Genomic DNA, 22,311 nt, shown 5'->3' with positions numbered 1-22,311 from the left:
TAATACAGAGTTGGTTCCCCCCTATGCTGCTAAAACAGTGTCCAGTCTTTTGGAAAGGCTTTCCACAAGACATGGAACATTGCTGCAGGGACTTGCTTCCATTCAGCCACAAGAGCATTTGTGATGTTAGGCACTGATGTTGGGGGATTAGGCCTGGCTGGCAGTCAGCGTTCCAATTCATCCTAAATGTGTTCGAAGGGGTTGAGGTCCTATGAAGGTGCCATGTTGAAAGTCATTTTACTGCCATTGTTTGTCTATGGAGATTGCATGGCAGTGCGCTCAATTTTATACACCTGTCAGCAACAGGTGTGGCTGAAATAGCCAATTCCACTAATTTGAAGGGGTGTCCACATACTTCTGTATATACAGTACCAGTCAAAAGTTTGGACACAGCTACTCATTCAAGGGTTTTTCTTTATGTTTACTATTTTCTACATTGTAGAATAATAGTGAAGACATCAAGGTAGCCATCTTCAAAGTAGACACCCTTTTCCTTGATGACAGCTTTGCACCCTCTTGGCATCCTCTCAACCAGCTTGATGAAGTAATCACCTGGAATGCATTTCAATTAACAGGTGGGCCTTGTTAAAAGTTAATTTGTGGGACTTTCCTTTAACTGATGGGCGTTTAAGCCAATTCGTTGTGTTGTGACAAGGTAGGGGTGGTATACAGAAGATAGCCCGACTTGGTAAAAGACCAAGTCCATATTATAGTAAGAACAGCTCAAATAAGCAAACAGAAACGACAGTCCGTCATTAGGACATGAAGGTCAGTCAATCCAGGTTAATTTCAAGACCTTTGAAAGTAGAAAATAGTAAAAAATAAAGAAAAGCCCTTGAATGAGTAGGTGTGTCCAATCTTCTGACTGGTACTGTATAGTGTATTTTACAATCAGAAACTTTACAGTCAGTTCCTTTATAGTCAGATACTTTACAGTCAGATACTTTACAGTCAGATACTTTACAGTCAGATACTTTACAGTCAGATGCTTTATAGTCAGATACTTTACAGTCAGATACTTTACAGTCAGATACTTTACAGTCAGATACTTTACAGTCAGATGCTTTACAGTCAGATACTTTACAGTCAGATGCTTTACAGTCAGATGCTTTATAGTCAGATACTTTACAGTCAGATACTTTACAGTCAGATGCTTTATAGTCAGATACTTTACAGTCAGATACTTTATAGTCAGATACTTTACAGTCAGATACTTTATAGTCAGATACTTTACAGTCAGATACTTTACAGTCAGATGCTTTATAGGCAGATACTTTACAGTCAGATACTTTAAAGTCAGATACTTTACAGTCAGATACTTTATAGTCAGATACTTTACAGTCAGATGCTTTATAGTCAGATACTTTACAGTCAGATACTTTACAGTCAGATGCTTTATATTCAGATACTTTACAGTCAGATACTTTACAGTCAGATACTTTACAGTCAGATGCTTTATAGTCAGTTGCTTTACAGTCAGATACTTTACAGTCAGATGCTTTACAGTCAGATGCTCGTCAGATATTTCTGCTGGAGGGATGAGTGTTGCTCACACACATTGAAGAAAAAGAGGAAGAGGAGGAGGAAGAGGAGGAGCAGATGAGGAAACACATGTACATTATTAAAGGAAATAGGCATGTAATTAAATCAAATCAAATTGTATTGGTCGATTATATATATTTGCAGGTGTTGCAGCAGGTGCAGTGAAATGCTTATGTTACTAGCTCCAAACGTGCAGAATGTCTAGCAAATACAATACAATACAAGAAATGAAGAAATGTCAGAATGATAAATGATAAATACTGTATGTGGTGTGTATAAACTGAATACCATTTGGAAAATAAGGTAGATACATTAGGATGGGTTATGTGAAGAATAAAGTATATACATACATAGTGAGTATAAAACAGTATATAAACAGAATCAGTGATCAGTTTTCAATATCTATCTATACATGCGGCATTAGTCTGAAGGTGCAGGGCAGAACACCAGGCAGGTAGCTGGCTGGTGATGGCTGTTCAACAGTCTGATGGTGATAGAAGCTGTTCAACAGTCTGATGGTGATAGAAGCTGTTCAATAGTCTGATGGTGATAGAAGCTGTTCAACAGTCTGATGGTCTGGTGATAAAAGCTGTTTAACAGTCTGATGGTCTGGTGATAAAAGCTGTTCAACAGTCTGATGGTGATAGAAGCTGTTCAACAGTCTGATGGTGATAGAAGCTGTTCAACAGTCTGATGGTAATAGAAGCTGTTCAACAGTCTGATGGTGATAGAAGCTGTTCAACAGTCTGATGGTGATAGAAGCTGTTCAACAGTCTGATGGTCTGGTAATAGAAGCTGTTCAACAGTCTGATGGTGATAGAAGCTGTTTAACAGTCTGATGGTGATAGAAGCTGTTCAACAGTCTGATGGTCTGGTGATAGAAGCTGTTCAACAGTCTGATGGTCTGGTAATAGAAGCTGTTCAACAGTCTGATAGTGATAGAAGCTGTTCAACAGTCTGATGGTGATAGAAGCTGTTCAACAGTCTGATGGTGATAGAAGCTGTTCAACAGTCTGATGGTGATAGAAGCTGTTCAACAGTCTGATGGTCTGGTAATAGAAGCTGTTCAACAGTCTGATGGTGATAGAAGCTGTTTAACAGTCTGATGGTGATAGAAGCTGTTCAACAGTCTGATGGTCTGGTGATAGAAGCTGTTCAACAGTCTGATGGTGATAGAAGCTGTTTAACAGTCTGATGGTGATAGAAGCTGTTCAACAGTCTGATGGTCTGGTGATAGAAGCTGTTCAACAGTCTGATGGTCTGGTAATAGAAGCTATTCAACAGTCTGATGGTGATAGAAGCTGTTCAACAGTCTGATAGTGATAGAAGCTGTTCAACAGTCTGATGGTGATAGAAGCTGTTCAACAGTCTGATGGTCTGGTAATAGAAGCTGTTCAACAGTCTGATGGTGATAGAAGCTGTTTAACAGTCTGATGGTGATAGAAGCTGTTCAACAGTCTGATGGTCTGGTGATAGAAGCTGTTCAACAGTCTGATGGTCTGGTAATAGAAGCTGTTCAACAGTCTGATGGTGATAGAAGCTGTTTAACAGTCTGATGGTGATAGAAGCTGTTCAACAGTCTGATGGTGATAGAAGCTGTTCAACAGTCTGATGGTGATAGAAGCTGTTCAACAGTCTGATGGTGATAGAAGCTGTTCAACAGTCTGTTGGTGATAGAAGCTGTTCAACAGTCTGATGGTGATAGAAGCTGTTTAACAGACTGGGTGTACAGGGATAAAGCAGGTCAGTAATGTTAAATTTAATTTAATTTAATGGCTTCCCTTTTTCCTTCTAGAATGTGTGGATTCTGAGGAAAATGAGTTGTAGCATAAAGAGGAAATCACGTTTATTTTTACACGGTCCATCTGAAGTGCACTCATTGAAACACACACACAGCACACACACACACACACAAACACTCAGAATCTGAGCACCCCACGTCCAATTAATCCTGAATAAGCAGATTATTTCAACAGAAAACTTGTGTCAAAGAGAGAGAAGTGGAACCAAGTAAACGGTGGGGAAAGTGTTTTTGTCTACCACTTCCCTTCCAGTTCATTATGCTGCATCTTTCAAATCAGCAGTGCCTCTCGCCTCTCTTCTCATTCTGATATTTACCTACACAGCCTGGCTGGATGTACAGTCATGTCCATAATTATTGGTCACCCTGATAAAGACGAGCAACAAATACTGTATAAAATAAATAACAAAAATTCTGAGCTATATCGTATGCAATTTTTGGGGGGAATATTATTTACAGTATATCACAAAAGTGAGTACACCCCTCACATTTTTGTAAATATTTGAGTATATATTTTCATGTGACAACACTGAAGAAATGACACTTTTGTTGCCAGCGGTTTAGACATGAATGGCTGTGTGTTGAGTTATTTTGAGGGGACAGCAAATGGACACTGTTATACAAGCTGTACACTCACTACTTTACATTGTAGCCAAGTGTCATTTCTTCAGTGTTGTCACATGAAAAGATATACTCAAATATTTACACAAATGTGAGGGGGTGTACTCACTTTTGTGATATACTGTATATATTAAATCAAATCCAACTTTATCCAACTTTATCAGTCACATGCGCCGAATACAACAGGTTTAGACCTTACCGTGAAATGCCGAATACAACAGGTTTAGACCTTACCGTGAAATGCCGAATACAACAGGTTTAGACCTTACCGTGAAATGCCGAATACAACAGGTTTAGACCTTACCGTGAAATGCCGAATACAACAGGTGTAGTAGACCTTACCGTGAAATGCTGAATACAACAGGTGTAGTAGACCTTACCGTGAAATGCTGAATACAACAGGTGTAGTAGACCTTACCGTGAAATGCCGAATACAACAGGTGTAGTAGACCTTACCGTGAAATGCTGAATACAACAGGTGTAGTAGACCTTACCGTGAAATGCTGAATACAACAGGTGTAGTAGACCTTACCGTGAAATGCTGAATACAACAGGTGTAGTAGACCTTACCATGAAATGCTGAATACAACAGGTGTAGTAGACCTTACCGTGAAATGCTGAATACAACAGGTGTAGTAGACCTTACCGTGAAATGCTGAATACAACAGGTGTAGTAGACCTTACCGTGAAATGCCGAATACAACAGGTGTAGTAGACCTTACCGTGAAATGCTGAATACAACAGGTGTAGTAGACCTTACCATGAAATGCTGAATACAACAGGTGTAGTAGACCTTACCGTGAAATGCTGAATACAACAGGTGTAGTAGACCTTACCGTGAAATGCTTACTTTACAAGCCCTTAACCAACAGTGCTATTCAAGAAATACATGTTGAACAAAATATCTTTGTTTGAACAATTGTATAAGTATAAAATACTATAAGAATATAAAAAGTAGCATACAATATAGCCCAGTATTTGTATTATTTATTTGATTCAGTCTTTTGTGCTCATCTTTATGCCAAAAATGTTGGACCTGACTTTCTTTACCAGCAGTGTTGTTGGAGTGTATTGATTTCCATCCAGTGCAATAATGGCCCTATCTAGTGGCAAGATTTGACAATTACATTAGGTGCCTTGACCTTCTTTATATCAATTATACAATATCATAGAGGTTCAGATACATAAAACATTAATGCTCTCAAAGAGGCAATACATTTTTCAGCAATAATAATACCTGTCTTTTCTTCCCTTCCCTCTCTTGCTGTCTTCAATCAAATGTTGTCTTAGAAAGATTTGGATATTTCTTTCCCTCAATAATGCTCTCTCTCTCTCTCTCTCTCTCTCTCTCTCTCTCTCTCTCTCTCTCTCTCTCTCTCTCTCTCTCTCTCTCTCTCTCTCTCTCTGGGTGTTTACTTGTTTTGTTTGTCAAAAAGAGATCATTCCTCAGCGATGTCGTTAAGGGTTACCAGCCTCAGGTCAATGCAAAATCAAAAATCAAATCAAATCAAAGTTTTTGGGTCGCATAAACAGATTTGCTGATGGCAGCGCGCTCCGAGAATAAATGATGTTACCTATTATTGAAATGGCTGGTCTCCGTCTATTTTATGCAAACAAGAATCTTACAAATTCTCATAAAATAGATTAAGGGTTTTCAATTAATGAAAACACATTGGCATAATTAAATTACAGTAACTCCTCAATAAAATGCACATGACAGCCCACTTGGAGTTTGCCAAAAGGCACCTAAAGGACTCTCAGACCATGAGAAAGAATATTCTCTGGTCTGATGAAACCAAGATTGAACTCTTTGGCCTGAATGCCAAGCGTCACATCTGGAGGAATCCTGGCACCGTCCCTACGGTGAAGCATGGTTGTGGCAGGATCAAGCTCTGGGGATGTTTTTCAGCGACAGGGACTGGGAGACTTGTCAGGATCGAGGGAAAGATGAACGGAGCAATGTACAGAGAGAGCCTTAATGAAAACCTGCTCCAGAGCGCTCAGGACCCCAGACTGGGGCTAAGGTTCACCTTCCAACAGGACAAAGACCCTAAGCACATAGCCAAGACAACGCAGGAGTGGCTTCAGGACAAGTCTCTGAATGTCCTTGAGTGGCCCAGCCAGAGCCTGGACTAGAACCCGATCGAACATCTTTGGAGAGACCTGAAACTATCTGTGCAACAACGCTCCCCATTCAACCTGATCTGATCTGCAGAGAAGAATGGGAGAAACTCCCCAAATACAGGTGTGCCAAGCTTGTAGCGTAATACCCAAGAAGATTTGAGGCTGTGATCGCTACCCAAGGTGCTTCCACAAAGTACTGAGAAAAATGTAATATAATAGTAATAATAATGTAAAATAAAATACACGGTTACAATACAGTTGAAAGATGATCCCAACAACTTTACCACTCCCCTTATGGCCACAATGTGAGGGTGTCGGTGAATGGAAAAATGTGGAGTCAGGCGCAGGACACAGATATGAGTAATAACCCGAAAATGTACTCAGAAATAGAAGTAATGTTGCAATAAGGAAAAACATAATATCCCAGAGCACAAAACACGAACCCACATGACAAACAATAACGCACAAAACAGAGAGGGAAGCCAGAGGATTAAATAAGGAACATTAACTTCTTATGGTCACGTCCCACTTGGGCAAAAAACAGGGAAAATGCAGCGTGGCAAATTTAAAAAAATTATATAAAAATCAAACTTTCATTAAATCACACAGGTAAGATACTCAATTAAAGCTACACTCGTTGCGAATCCAGCCAACATGTCAGATTTTAAAAAGGCTTTTCGGCGAAAGCATAAGAAGCTATTATCTGATGATAGCACAACCAGTAAACAAAGAGGTTAACATATTTTAACCCTGAAGGCGCTACACAAAACGCAGAAATAAAATATAAAACATGCATTACCTTTGACAAGCTTCTTTTGTTGGCACTCCAATATGTCCCATAAACATCACAATTGGTCCTTTTGTTCGATTAATTCCGTCCATATATATCCAAATGTCAATTTATAAAGCGCGTTTGATCCAGAAAAAAACTGCTTCCAAAAAATGCAGCGTCACTACAAAATATTTCAAAGGTTGCCTATAAACATTGCCAACATATTTCAAAGGTTGCCTATAAACATTGCCAAAATATTTCAAAGGTTGCCTATAAACATTGCCAAAATATTTCAAAGGTTGCCTATAAACATTGCCAAAATATTTCAAAGGTTGCCTATAAACATTGCCAAAATATTTCAGAGGTTGCCTATAAACATTGCCAAAATATTTCAAAGGTTGCCTATAAACATTGCCAAAATATTTCAAAGGTTGCCTATAAACATTGCCAAAATATTTCAAAGGTTGCCTATAAACATTGCCAAAATATTTCAAAGGTTGCCTATAAACATTGCCAAAATATTTCAAAGGTTGCCTATAAACATTGCCAAAATATTTCAAAGGTTGCCTATAAACATTGCCAAAATATTTCAAAGGTTGCCTATAAACATTGCCAAAATATTTCAAAGGTTGCCTATAAACATTGCCAAAATATTTCAAAGGTTGCCTATAAACATTGCCAAAATATTTCAAAGGTTGCCTATAAACATTGCCAAAATATTTCAAAGGTTGCCTATAAACATTGCCAAAATATTTCAAACTACTTTTGTAATACAACTTTAGGTATTTTTAAATGTTAATAATCGATCAAATTGTAGACGGGTCAATCTGTGTTCAATACAGGAAGACAACAAACCAACGCTACTTTTCACGTCTTGCGCAACTCTCAACAGTGTTACCCAGTTCCTAGTTGGCCTACTTCTTCATTGAACAAATTAATAACCTCAACCACATTCCAAAGACTGGTGACATCCAGTGGAAGCGGTAGGAACTGAAAACCAGTTCCTAAGAAATTTAGTTTGCCAAAGAGAACTCACTGGACAGAGACCTCAAAAAAAACAAATCTGAACGGTTAGTCCTCGGGGTTTTGCCTGCTACATAAGTTCTGTTATACTTACAGACATGATTTAAACAGTTTTAGAAACTTCAGGGTGTTGTCCATCCGAATCTACTAATGATATGCATATCTCATATTCTTGGCATGAGTAGCAGGAAGTTGAAATTGGGCACGCTATTTATCCAAAAGTGAAAACGCTGCCCCCTATCCCTTAATTAACGGAATAGAAACCTGGTGTGTATGATTAAGACAAAACAAAACAAAAATGAACACCGCCCGAACAAGGAGAGGGACCAACTTCGGCCGAATTCGTGACACACGCAATGATTTAAATCCACGCCTACGTCATTCTTGGATTCACCATGGTAAGATGTTTTGGCGAATGAACAATGTGGATATTTACTGTGAGGTTGATGAGAACCTCTGGCAAAATGCTCAAGACAGTATCTTTTTTAATTATTTCATTTGATTACATGTCTTCAATTATCACACCTTTGATCACACATAGGATAGAAAATATAGAAATGTAATGTTCAGTCATTTTTGAAGGTTGTGCTAGTGTATTGCCTAATGTGAAAACAGTGTAATGTACAGTAATTTCCATTACTGTAGCATACCACATTCAATGGGCAATTTTGGATTAACTGCTTGTTAAAATATCTACATTGAGAAGATACTGTATCATTTTGTTGTGTTTTGGTGATTAAACCAATGTACTCATTATATTTCACAATAAACATATAATTTTGGATCAATGGTTGTGTGGTGAAAGATGTCTACAAACAAAATGTAAGCAGGGTGAAAAGTTTTGAATGTTAGACTGGCTGTGTTACTATAGTTACCAGTTTAGAGTTTTGAATGTTAGACTGGCTGTGTTACTATAGTTACCAGTTTAGAGTTTTGAATGTTAGACTGGCTGTGTTACTATAGTTACTGGTTTAGAGTTTTGAATGTTAGACTGGCTGTGTTACTATAGTTACTGGTTTAGAGTTTTGAATGTTAGACTGGCTGTGTTACACGAGTTACCAGTTTAGAGTTTTGAATGTTAGACTGGCTGTGTTACTATAGTTACCAGTTTAGAGTTTTGAATGTTAGACTGGCTGTGTTACTATAGTTACTGGTTTAGAGTTTTGAATGTTAGACTGGCTGTGTTACACGAGTTACCAGTTTAGAGTTTTGAATGTTAGACTGGCTGTGTTACTATAGTTACTGGTTTAGAGTTTTGAATGTTAGACTGGCTGTGTTACTATAGTTACTGGTTTAGAGTTTTGAATGTTAGACTGGCTGTGTTACACGAGTTACCAGTTTAGAGTTTTGAATGTTAGACTGGCTGTGTTACACGAGTTACCAGTTTAGAGTTTTGAATGTTAGACTGGCTGTGTTACTATAGTTACTGGTTTAGAGTTTTGAATGTTAGACTGGCTGTGTTACACGAGTTACCAGTTTAGAGTTTTGAATGTTAGACTGGCTGTGTTACTATAGTTACTGGTTTAGAGTTTTGAATGTTAGACTGGCTGTGTTACTATAGTTACTGGTTTAGAGTTTTGAATGTTAGACTGGCTGTGTTACACGAGTTACCAGTTTAGAGTTTTGAATGTTAGACTGGCTGTGTTACTATAGTTACCCGTTTAGAGTTTTGAATGTTAGACTGGCTGTGTTACTATAGTTACTGGTTTAGAGTTTTGAATGTTAGACTGGCTGTGTTACACGAGTTACCAGTTTAGAGTTTTGAATGTTAGACTGGCTGTGTTACTATAGTTACTGGTTTAGAGTTTTGAATGTTAGACTGGCTGTGTTACTATAGTTACTGGTTTAGAGTTTTGAATGTTAGACTGGCTGTGTTACACGAGTTACCAGTTTAGAGTTTTGAATGTTAGACTGGCTGTGTTACACGAGTTACCAGTTTAGAGTTTTGAATGTTAGACTGGCTGTGTTACTATAGTTACTGGTTTAGAGTTTTGAATGTTAGACTGGCTGTGTTACTATAGTTACTGGTTTAGAGTTTTGAATGTTAGACTGGCTGTGTTACTATAGTTACTGGTTTAGAGTTTTGAATGTTAGACTGGCTGTGTTACACGAGTTACCAGTTTAGAGTTTTGAATGTTAGACTGGCTGTGTTACACGAGTTACCAGTTTAGAGTTTTGAATGTTAGACTGGCTGTGTTACTATAGTTACTGGTTTAGAGTTTTGAATGTTAGACTGGCTGTGTTACAGTTACCAGTTTAGAGTTTTGAATGTTAGACTGGCTGTGTTACTATAGTTACTGGTTTAGAGTTTTGAATGTTAGACTGGCTGTGTTACTATAGTTACTGGTTTAGAGTTTTGAATGTTAGACTGGCTGTGTTACACGAGTTACCAGTTTAGAGTTTTGAATGTTAGACTGGCTGTGTTACACGAGTTACCAGTTTAGAGTTTTGAATGTTAGACTGGCTGTGTTACTATAGTTACTGGTTTAGAGTTTTGAATGTTAGACTGGCTGTGTTACCACCAGTTTAGAGTTTTGAATGTTAGACTGGCTGTGTTACTATAGTTACTGGTTTAGAGTTTTGAATGTTAGACTGGCTGTGTTACTATAGTTACCAGTTTAGAGTTTTGAATGTTAGACTGGCTGTGTTACACGAGTTACCAGTTTAGAGTTTTGAATGTTAGACTGGCTGTGTTACTATAGTTACCAGTTTAGAGTTTTGAATGTTAGACTGGCTGTGTTACTATAGTTACTGGTTTAGAGTTTTGAATGTTAGACTGGCTGTGTTACACGTTTTTAGAGTTTTGAATGTTAGACTGGCTGTGTTACACCAGTTTAGTTACCAGTTTAGAGTTTTGAATGTTAGACTGGCTGTGTTACACGAGTTACCAGTTTAGAGTTTTGAATGTTAGACTGGCTGTGTTACACGAGTTACCAGTTTAGAGTTTTGAATGTTAGACTGGCTGTGTTACACGAGTTACCAGTTTAGAGTTTTGAATGTTAGACTGGCTGTGTTACACGAGTTACCAGTTTAGAGTTTTGAATGTTAGACTGGCTGTGTTACACGAGTTACCAGTTTAGAGTTTTGAATGTTAGACTGGCTGTGTTTTACCAGTTTAGAGTTTTGAATGTTAGACTGGCTGTGTTACACGAGTTACCAGTTTAGAGTTTTGAATTTAGAGTTTTTTTGAATGTTAGACTGGCTGTGTTACACGAGTTACCAGTTTAGAGTTACTGGCTGTGTTAGTTACTGGTTTAGAGTTTTGAATGTTAGACTGGCTGTGTTACTATAGTTACTGGTTTAGAGTTTTGAATGTTAGACTGGCTGTGTTACTATAGTTACTGGTTTAGAGTTTTGAATGTTAGACTGGCTGTGTTACACGAGTTACCAGTTTAGAGTTTTGAATGTTAGACTGGCTGTGTTACTATAGTTACTGGTTTAGAGTTTTGAATGTTAGACTGGCTGTGTTACTATAGTTACTGGTTTAGAGTTTTGAATGTTAGACTGGCTGTGTTACACGAGTTACCAGTTTAGAGTTTTGAATGTTAGACTGGCTGTGTTACACGAGTTACCAGTTTAGAGTTTTGAATGTTAGACTGGCTGTGTTACACGAGTTACCAGTTTAGAGTTTTGAATGTTAGACTGGCTGTGTTACTATAGTTACTGGTTTAGAGTTTTGAATGTTAGACTGGCTGTGTTACTATAGTTACTGGTTTAGAGTTTTGAATGTTAGACTGGCTGTGTTACTATAGTTACTGGTTTAGAGTTTTGAATGTTAGACTGGCTGTGTTACACGAGTTACCAGTTTAGAGTTTTGAATGTTAGACTGGCTGTGTTACACGAGTTACCAGTTTAGAGTTTTGAATGTTAGACTGGCTGTGTTACTATAGTTACTGGTTTAGAGTTTTGAATGTTAGACTGGCTGTGTTACACGAGTTACCAGTTTAGAGTTTTGAATGTTAGACTGGCTGTGTTACTATAGTTACTGGTTTAGAGTTTTGAATGTTAGACTGGCTGTGTTACACGAGTTACCAGTTTAGAGTTTTGAATGTTAGACTGGCTGTGTTACTATAGTTACTGGTTTAGAGTTTTGAATGTTAGACTGGCTGTGTTACTATAGTTACTGGTTTAGAGTTTTGAATGTTAGACTGGCTGTGTTACACGAGTTACCAGTTTAGAGTTTTGAATGTTAGACTGGCTGTGTTACACGAGTTACCAGTTTAGAGTTTTGAATGTTAGACTGGCTGTGTTACTATAGTTACTGGTTTAGAGTTTTGAATGTTAGACTGGCTGTGTTACACGAGTTACCAGTTTAGAGTTTTGAATGTTAGACTGGCTGTGTTACTATAGTTACTGGTTTAGAGTTTTGAATGTTAGACTGGCTGTGTTACTATAGTTACTGGTTTAGAGTTTTGAATGTTAGACTGGCTGTGTTACACGAGTTACCAGTTTAGAGTTTTGAATGTTAGACTGGCTGTTTACTGGTTTTTAGAGTTTTGAATGTTAGACTGGCTGTGTTACTATAGTTACTGGTTTAGAGTTTTGAATGTTAGACTGGCTGTGTTACATAGTTACCAGTTTAGAGTTTTGAATGTTAGACTGGCTGTGTTACACGAGTTACCAGTTTAGAGTTTTGAATGTTAGACTGGCTGTGTTACTATAGTTACTGGTTTAGAGTTTTGAATGTTAGACTGGCTGTGTTACACGAGTTACCAGTTTAGAGTTTTGAATGTTAGACTGGCTGTGTTACTATAGTTACTGGTTTAGAGTTTTGAATGTTAGACTGGCTGTGTTACACGAGTTACCAGTTTAGAGTTTTGAATGTTAGACTGGCTGTGTTACTATAGTTACTGGTTTAGAGTTTTGAATGTTAGACTGGCTGTGTTACTATAGTTACTGGTTTAGAGTTTTGAATGTTAGACTGGCTGTGTTACACGAGTTACCAGTTTAGAGTTTTGAATGTTAGACTGGCTGTGTTACACGAGTTACCAGTTTAGAGTTTTGAATGTTAGACTGGCTGTGTTACTATAGTTACTGGTTTAGAGTTTTGAATGTTAGACTGGCTGTGTTACACGAGTTACCAGTTTAGAGTTTTGAATGTTAGACTGGCTGTGTTACTATAGTTACTGGTTTAGAGTTTTGAATGTTAGACTGGCTGTGTTACTATAGTTACTGGTTTAGAGTTTTGAATGTTAGACTGGCTGTGTTACACGAGTTACCAGTTTAGAGTTTTGAATGTTAGACTGGCTGTGTTACACGAGTTACCAGTTTAGAGTTTTGAATGTTAGACTGGCTGTGTTACTATAGTTACTGGTTTAGAGTTTTGAATGTTAGACTGGCTGTGTTACACGAGTTACCAGTTTAGAGTTTTGAATGTTAGACTGGCTGTGTTACTATAGTTACTGGTTTAGAGTTTTGAATGTTAGACTGGCTGTGTTACTATAGTTACTGGTTTAGAGTTTTGAATGTTAGACTGGCTGTGTTACACGAGTTACCAGTTTAGAGTTTTGAATGTTAGACTGGCTGTGTTACTATAGTTACTGGTTTAGAGTTTTGAATGTTAGACTGGCTGTGTTACACGAGTTACCAGTTTAGAGTTTTGAATGTTAGACTGGCTGTGTTACTATAGTTACTGGTTTAGAGTTTTGAATGTTAGACTGGCTGTGTTACTATAGTTACTGGTTTAGAGTTTTGAATGTTAGACTGGCTGTGTTACACGAGTTACCAGTTTAGAGTTTTGAATGTTAGACTGGCTGTGTTACACGAGTTACCAGTTTAGAGTTTTGAATGTTAGACTGGCTGTGTTACTATAGTTACTGGTTTAGAGTTTTGAATGTTAGACTGGCTGTGTTACACGAGTTACCAGTTTAGAGTTTTGAATGTTAGACTGGCTGTGTTACTATAGTTACTGGTTTAGAGTTTTGAATGTTAGACTGGCTGTGTTACTATAGTTACTGGTTTAGAGTTTTGAATGTTAGACTGGCTGTGTTACACGAGTTACCAGTTTAGAGTTTTGAATGTTAGACTGGCTGTGTTACACGAGTTACCAGTTTAGAGTTTTGAATGTTAGACTGGCTGTGTTACACGAGTTACCAGTTTAGAGTTTTGAATGTTAGACTGGCTGTGTTACACGAGTTACCAGTTTAGAGTTTTGAATGTTAGACTGGCTGTGTTACACGAGTTACCAGTTTAGAGTTTTGAATGTTAGACTGGCTGTGTTACACGAGTTACCAGTTTAGAGTTTTGAATGTTAGACTGGCTGTGTTACACAAGTTACCAGTTTAGAGTTTTGAATGTTAGACTGGCTGTGTTACTATAGTTACTGGTTTAGAGTTTTGAATGTTAGACTGGCTGTGTTACTACAGTTACCAGTTTAGAGTTTTGAATGTTAGACTGGCTGTGTTACTACAGTTACCAGTTTAGAGTTTTGAATGTTAGACTGGCTGTGTTACTATAGTTACTGGTTTAGAGTTTTGAATGTTAGACTGGCTGTGTTACTACAGTTACCAGTTTAGAGTTTTGAATGTTAGACTGGCTGTGTTACTATAGTTACTGGTTTAGAGTTTTGAATGTTAGACTGGCTGTGTTACTATAGTTACTGGTTTAGAGTTTTGAATGTTAGACTGGCTGTGTTACTAGAGTTACCAGTTTAGAGTTTTGAAAATTCACCACAATCTTCTGAAAATAGTACCAATGCAATTAAAACACGATTAATTTGTAGACAAACTGGAATTAAATATATATTAAGTTTGTGACACAGAGGGAACTATCCAATCAGGAGATGCAAATCCTTCAAATATAGATTTTTGGTTGTGTTGACAACCAAACACAATTCAATATCACTATATCATTCAATTTGAAATCAACCAGAGTTTGAAGCACTAGGCCTACTGTATTTTCTATTTTTAGGTGAATTCTGGGTTGAATTGAAACGGTAGTAGCTGTTGATTACACAGCAAATTCTACATAAGCCTAAATAGCATCATTGATGATACAATATATAAGTGATAATGTATGGTCACATTTCATTTGCTCTGTTAAACTTTCCCATTGGAATGACTTTAATAGCATCAGTGAATCTATTTAGTTTTTAAGTGGAGATCTCTCAACAATATTTCCCACGATAGCACATTGGCAATAATCACAAACACATATCATAGCTAAGCTGGTGTCACTCCCTGGTCATTATATTTTGTGTTTTTGGTATATGTTTGGGTAAGCCAGGGTGTGACATGGGTTTATATGTTGTGTTTTCGTATTGGGGTTTGTAGTAATTGGGATTGTGTATGATTAGGAGTGTGTCTAGTTAGGCTTGGCTGCCTGAGGCTATTCTCAATTGGAGTCGGCTGCTTATCGTTGTCTCTGATTGGGAACCGTATTTAGGCAGCCTGAGTTCGCGTTGTATTTTGTGGGTGTTTGTACCTGTCTCTGTGTAGTAGTCACCAGATAGGCTGTAATTATTTTCACTCGTTTGTTGTTTTCGTATTATCAGTTATTTCATGTACCGCGACATTCTTCATTAAAGTCATGAATAACCTACACGCTGCATTTCGGTCTGACTCTCTTCATACAACAAACTAACAACGTTACAGCTGGGCTTGGTTAAAACCCTGCATGGGAGACCAAAGGCTATCTGTAGATACATCACTTCTCTTCTCTTCTCTTGTCCCTGTGCTCCCCATTCTGTTCGTTTCCCTCTGCTGGTCTTATTGGGTTCTTTCCCTCTTTCTATCCCTCTCTCTCCCCCTCCCCCTCTCACTCTCTCGCTCTCTCTTCTCTCTATCGTTCCGTTCCTGCTCCCATCTTGACGATATCCTGATTTTTTCTCCGTCACTCGAGATTCATGTTCAGCACGTTCGACGTGTTCTACAGCGCCTTTTAGAGAATTGTCTCTACGTAAAGGCTGAGAAGTGCTCTTTTCATGTCTCCTGCTTTTACATAAAGACTAGAACCAGCTCACCTGCTTTTACATAAAGTGTAGAACCAACTCACCTGCTTTTACATAAAGAGTAGAACCAGCTCACCTGCTTTTACATAAAGGCTAGAACCAGCTCACCTGCTTTTACATAAAGAGTAGAACCAGCTCACCTGCTTTTACATAAAGACTAGAACCAACTCACCTGCTTTTACATAAAGACTAGAACCAGCTCACCTGCTTTTACATAAAGTGTAGAACCAACTCACCTGCTTTTACATAAAGAGTAGAACCAGCTCACCTGCTTTTACATAAAGGCTAGAACCAGCTCACCTGCTTTTACATAAAGAGTAGAACCAGCTCACCTGCTTTTACATAAAGAGTAGAACCAGCTCACCTGCTTTTACATAAAGACTAGAACCAGCTCACCTGCTTTTACATAAAGACTAGAACCAACTCACCTGCTTTTACATAAAGACTAGAACCAGCTCACCTGCTTTTACATAAAGTGTAGAACCAACTCACCTGCTTTTACATAAAGAGTAGAACCAGCTCACCTGCTTTTACATAAAGGCTAGAACCAGCTCACCTGCTTTTACATAAAGAGTAGAACCAGCTCACCTGCTTTTACATAAAGACTAGAACCAACTCACCTGCTTTTACATAAAGACTAGAACCAGCTCACCTGCTTTTACATAAAGTGTAGAACCAACTCACCTGCTTTTACATAAAGAGTAGAACCAGCTCACCTGCTTTTACATAAAGGCTAGAACCAGCTCACCTGCTTTTACATAAAGAGTAGAACCAGCTCACCTGCTTTTACATAAAGAGTAGAACCAGCTCACCTGCTTTTACATAAAGACTAGAACCAGCTCACCTGCTTTTACATAAAGACTAGAACCAACTCACCTGCTTTTACATAAAGACTAGAACCATCTCACCTGCTTTTACACTGTGATCTGATTATTAGATGTTCAATATTTATTTTGAAAAATATAATTTAAAAACGAATAGTTTCACCAAAACGAGAGTTCAATTCACGTAACAGGGTTGACGTTAAAAGGAGACACAAATGTAAATGTATTACTTAATCACATTAATTAAATAATAATCTTCAGAAATGTACTTAACATAATTAGTGCTTTACAATGATGATTTAAAAATGTTAAGAAATGTTGGGGTTAAATGGGTTCACGAAGTCTGAAAAACGTGTGGATAAAAACACAACGTCTACTTTGCGAGCACAGATTGAGCCCTCTAAAGCAGCCTTATGTATTGGATCAATTGTACTGTCTGATCCTCACAAGGCCCAGCCAAAATATGTCATATGTACAATGATGTTTTAGAATGACAGTTTTCTCAACTGCGTATTGATATTAAGTATTACAATGGCTGTTGTAATGGTTGGAGAGGACCAAGGTGCAGCGTTTTAAGTACAATAAGTACAAACAATACACGACAAACGAACAGTCCTGAATGGTGCAACAAATCACAGAACAAAAAATAAACACCCACAACTCAAAAGTGAAACCAGGCTACCTAAGTATGATTCTCAATCAGGGACAACGATTGACAGCTGCCTCTGATTGAGAACCATACCAGGCCGAACACAGAAAATCCCAAATTATAGAATAAAGAACATAGACAACCCACCCAACTCACGCCCTGACCAATACTAAAACAAAGACATAACAAAGGAACTAAGGTCAGAACGTGACAGCTGTAATGGTTGTTACGAACTTCTGCCCAGAGCAAGTTTGAAGCTTAGAAGAAACATGTCCCTCAAATACAAAAACACAGGTCATATATCACGCAAGATCTTGGCACATTAAAATAGTTTAAATGTCATCAACTCAGTCTGCATGGTGTGAATGTTCTCTCCAGCCACAATCACGCCAAGTAGATGTCGTCTGACTAGTAACAGTGGCATCGGTGCCAGAATAAGGCTGTGTGGAAATGCTGGCAGATATACCAAACAATAAACCTTGGCTGTAGTGAAGAAGAGAGCGCAGTCCAAGAAATGAAAAGGTGTTGATGGGGTCCTTCCAGATGGTCAGCATAGCTTCCTGCCCAATTTGTATAAGCGGTTTACTTCAGAGTGAGGTAAAAGTTTAAGACGGCTATATCGCTGTCAGCAATTTAAGTGGAGAAGATTACTGAAATACTGTACTGATGTCATATCAATCGTAACAATCCTGCTGGACCGTTTTAGCCGACTGAAATGTGAGCCAAATAAAAGCATCTCCAGCATCTTCATTAGATCCTACTGATAAATAACTACACATCTTCATTAGATCCTACTGATAAATAACTACACATCTTCATTAGATCCTACTGATAAATAACTACACATCTTCATTAGATCCTACTGATAAATAACTACACATCTTCATTAGATCCTACTGATAAATAACTACACATCTTCATTAGATCCTACTGATAAATAACTACACATCTTCATTAGATCCTACTGATAAATAACTACACATCTTCATTAGATCCTACTGATAAATAACTACACATTTGAGGGAACAGTTTAATGAGCTGTCGAAAGCCTAAATGTCTCTGTTATAGCGCTTAAATATTTATTCTGGTTTCACCAGGGTGATAAATCACACTTAGATAACGGACAACTCCGTCACAAGCATGAGGTGAGGAGACAGTTCAGATGTTTTTACAAGCAAAATATAAAATATATATATATATATATTTTTTTTAAAGTCAAAAATATAAAATGGTTGATAAAGATTATTGCCACAAAAATGTACCTAATTAAGGACATATTAGGTCATATAAGATTAATTGGTAGTTGGGAACATGGACTCACTCCATTACAGTAGCTGAGGTGCAGTAGTAGTAATCTTGGAATCAATTTGATAAATCAAACAGTTTATATTGTCATCAGTATTATTAGCGAAGACATCTCTAATTTACATAAATTCAGTTAAATTCGATACAGAAGTCAGATATTGCATTTAAAAAAAAGTGATGTAATGGGAGTGTGGCGCTCCTGGATGTGGAAGGTGCTAATGAAACATAGACATACAGAGGTCCCTCATGCAATTCATTGCCTTAAACAGAGTGGTCCACAATTAACTTTTGCTTGGTTGGCACTTCCAACCAGATATAAGGAAGCTGTGGACCCAGTATCCATAAGTCAGAAACTTCTTCCTCTATGGTAAGACTCTCTCCACCTCCTTAGATATTAAATTGGTCTCATCTTTGCGCTCAGCATCTGAGGCAGAAGCTAACTGCACTGTTTGAATTTATTTTGGGAATTTTATTTTTTGAAATTTATTTCTGCAACAACAACAAAAATACATTTGTCTCTTGTAAGATTTTAGAATATGCAAATAAGCGGGATTCATTTAATATATATATATATATTTTATAGTGTTTTACATTATATCTTTACATTAAATCTGTAACTTTAATTTATTTTCAAAAGCGGTGCTCCTGCATTTAGCTGTAAATTGAGGCGTTGTGTCATGCTGGTGATAGAGGACCCAAAAGCGACTTAACAGAAACAGAGTTTATTCAAGTCCAAACAGGGAATAACAGAAATCCTCTAGTCTGTAGAGGGGAATAACAAGAGAAGCGGCCACAGACTGCAGGTCGCCGGGTAGGCGCAGGCCGTAGTTGACAGAGACACCTGCTCACACGCAGCATCTGATGAAGGCAAAAACACGACAGGACAGGGCGAAACACAATCACAGCACGGTGAATACTAAACAAGGAACCGACGGGACAGGAACGGAACACAAAGGAATAAATAGGGACTCTAATCAGGGGAAAGGATCGGGAACAGGTGTGGGAAGACTAAATGATGATTAGGGAATAGGAACAGCTGGGAGCAGGAACGGAACGATAGAGAGAAGAGAGAGCGAGAGAGTGAGAGGGGAGGGGGAGAGAGAGGGATAGAAAGAGGGAAAGAACCCAATAAGACCAGCAGAGGGAAACGAACAGAATGGGGAGCACAGGGACAAGACATGATAATAAATGACAAACATGACAGTACCCCCCACTCACCGAGCGCCTCCTGGCGCACTCGAGGAGGAATCCTGGCGGCAACGGAGGAAATCATCGATGAGTGAACGGTCCAGCACGTCCCGAGACGGAACCCAACTCCTCTCCTCAGGACCGTAACCCTCCCAATCCACTAAGTATTGGTGACCCCGTCCCCGAGAACGCATGTCCATGATCTTATGTACCTTGTAAATAGGTGCGCTCTCGACAAGGACGGGAGGGGGAGGGAAGACGAACGGGGTGCGAAGAAAGGGCTTAACACAGGAGACATGGAAGACAGGATGGACGCGACGAAGATGTCGCGGAAGAAGCAGTCGCACAGCGACAGGATTGACGACCTGGGAGACACGGAACGGACCAATGAACCGCGGAGTCAACTTACGAGAAGCTGTCGTAAGAGGAAGGTTGCGAGTGGAAAGCCACACTCTCTGGCCGCAACAATACCTTGGACTCTTAATCCTGCGTTTATTGGCGGCTCTCACAGTCTTCCCCGCAGACAAAGGCAGACCGGTAGTGAAGCCTAAGGCGATGTGAGACCATGGTCGAGAAGGAATGGGGAGCGGTCTGAGACGACCGGCAGGAGGAGAGTTACCCGACTTAGTCTGCGCGCAGTCCGAACAAGCAGCCACGAAACGGCGCGTGTCACGCTCCTGAGTCGGCCACCAAAAGCGCTGGCGAATAGACGCAAGAGTGCCTCGAACACCGGGATGACCAGCTAACTTGGCAGAGTGAGCCCACTGAAGAACAGCCAGACGAGTGGAAACAGGAACGAAAAGGAGGTTACTAGGACAAGCGCGCGGCGACGCAGTGTGCGTGAGTGCTTGCTTAACCTGTCTTTCAATTCCCCAGACTGTTAACCCGACAACACGCCCATAAGGAAGAATCCCCTCGGGATCAGTAGAAGCCACAGAAGAACTAAACAGACGGGATAAGGCATCAGGCTTGGTGTTCTTGCTACCCGGACGGTAAGAAATCACAAACTCGAAACGAGCGAAAAACAACGCCCAACGAGCTTGACGGGCATTAAGTCGTTTGGCAGAACGGATGTACTCAAGGTTCTTATGGTCTGTCCAAACGACAAAAGGAACGGTCGCCCCTCCAACCACTGTCGCCATTCGCCTAGGGCTAAGCGGATGGCGAGCAGTTCACGGTTACCCACATCATAGTTGCGCTCAGATGGCGACAGGCGATGAGAAAAATAAGCGCAAGGATGAACCTTATCGTCAGACTGGAAGCGCTGGGATAGAATGGCTCCCACGCCTACCTCTGAAGCGTCAACCTCGACAATGAATTGTCTAGTGACGTCAGGAGTAACGAGGATAGGAGCGGACGTAAACGTTCTTTTAGAAGATCAAAAGCTCCCTGGGCGGAACCGGACCACTTAAAACACGTCTTGACAGAAGTAAGAGCTGTGAGAGGGGCAGCAACTTGACCGAAATTACGAATGAAACGCCGATAGAAATTAGCGAAACCTAAAAGCGCTGCAACTCGACACGTGACCTTGGAACGGGCCAATCACTGACAGCTTGGACCTTAGCGGAATCCATCTGAATGCCTTCAGCGGAAATAACGGAACCGAGAAAAGTAACGGAGGAGACATGAAAAGAGCACTTCTCAGCCTTTACGTAGAGACAATTCTCTAAAAGGCGCTGTAGAACACGTCGAACGTGCTGAACATGAATCTCGAGTGACGGAGAAAAAATCAGGATATCGTCAAGATAGACAAAAACAAAGATGTTCAGCATGTCTCTCAGAACATCATTAACTAATGCCTGAAAAACAGCTGGCGCATTGGCGAGACCGAACGGCAGAACCCGGTACTCAAAATGCCCTAACGGAGTGTTAAACGCCGTTTTCCACTCGTCCCCCTCTCTGATGCGCACGAGATGGTAAGCGTTACGAAGATCCAACTTAGTAAAGCACCTGGCTCCCTGCAGAATCTCGAAGGCTGATGACATAAGGGAAGCGGATAACGATTCTTAACCGTTATGTCATTCAGCCCTCGATAATCACGCAGGGGCGCAGAGTACCGTCCTTCTTCTTAACAAAAAGAACCCCGCCCCGGCCGGAGAAGAAGAAGGCACTATGGTACCGGCGTCAAGAGACACAGACAAATAATCCTCGAGAGCCTTACGTTCGGGAGCCGACAGAGAGTATAGTCTACCTCGAGGAGGAGTGGTCCCCGGAAGGAGATCAATACTACAATCATACGACCGGTGAGGAGGAAGGGAGTTGGCTCGGGACCGACTGAAGACCGTGCGCAGATCATGATATTCCTCCGGCACTCCTGTCAAATCGCCAGGTTCCTCCTGAGAAGTAGGGACAGAAGAAACGGGAGGATGGCAGACATTAAACACTTCACATGACAAGAAACGTTCCAGGATAGGATAGAATTACTAGACCAATTAATAGAAGGATTATGACATACTAGCCAGGGATGACCCAAAACAACAGGTGTAAACGGTGAACGGAAAATCAAAAAAGAAA

Source organism: Oncorhynchus gorbuscha, linkage group LG05, assembly GCF_021184085.1.
Source record: "Oncorhynchus gorbuscha isolate QuinsamMale2020 ecotype Even-year linkage group LG05, OgorEven_v1.0, whole genome shotgun sequence".
In the NCBI taxonomy this organism is placed as follows: Eukaryota; Metazoa; Chordata; class Actinopteri; order Salmoniformes; family Salmonidae; genus Oncorhynchus; species Oncorhynchus gorbuscha.
The sequence above is the reverse complement of the archived record's forward strand: the minus strand, read 5'-3'. Positions refer to the sequence as shown.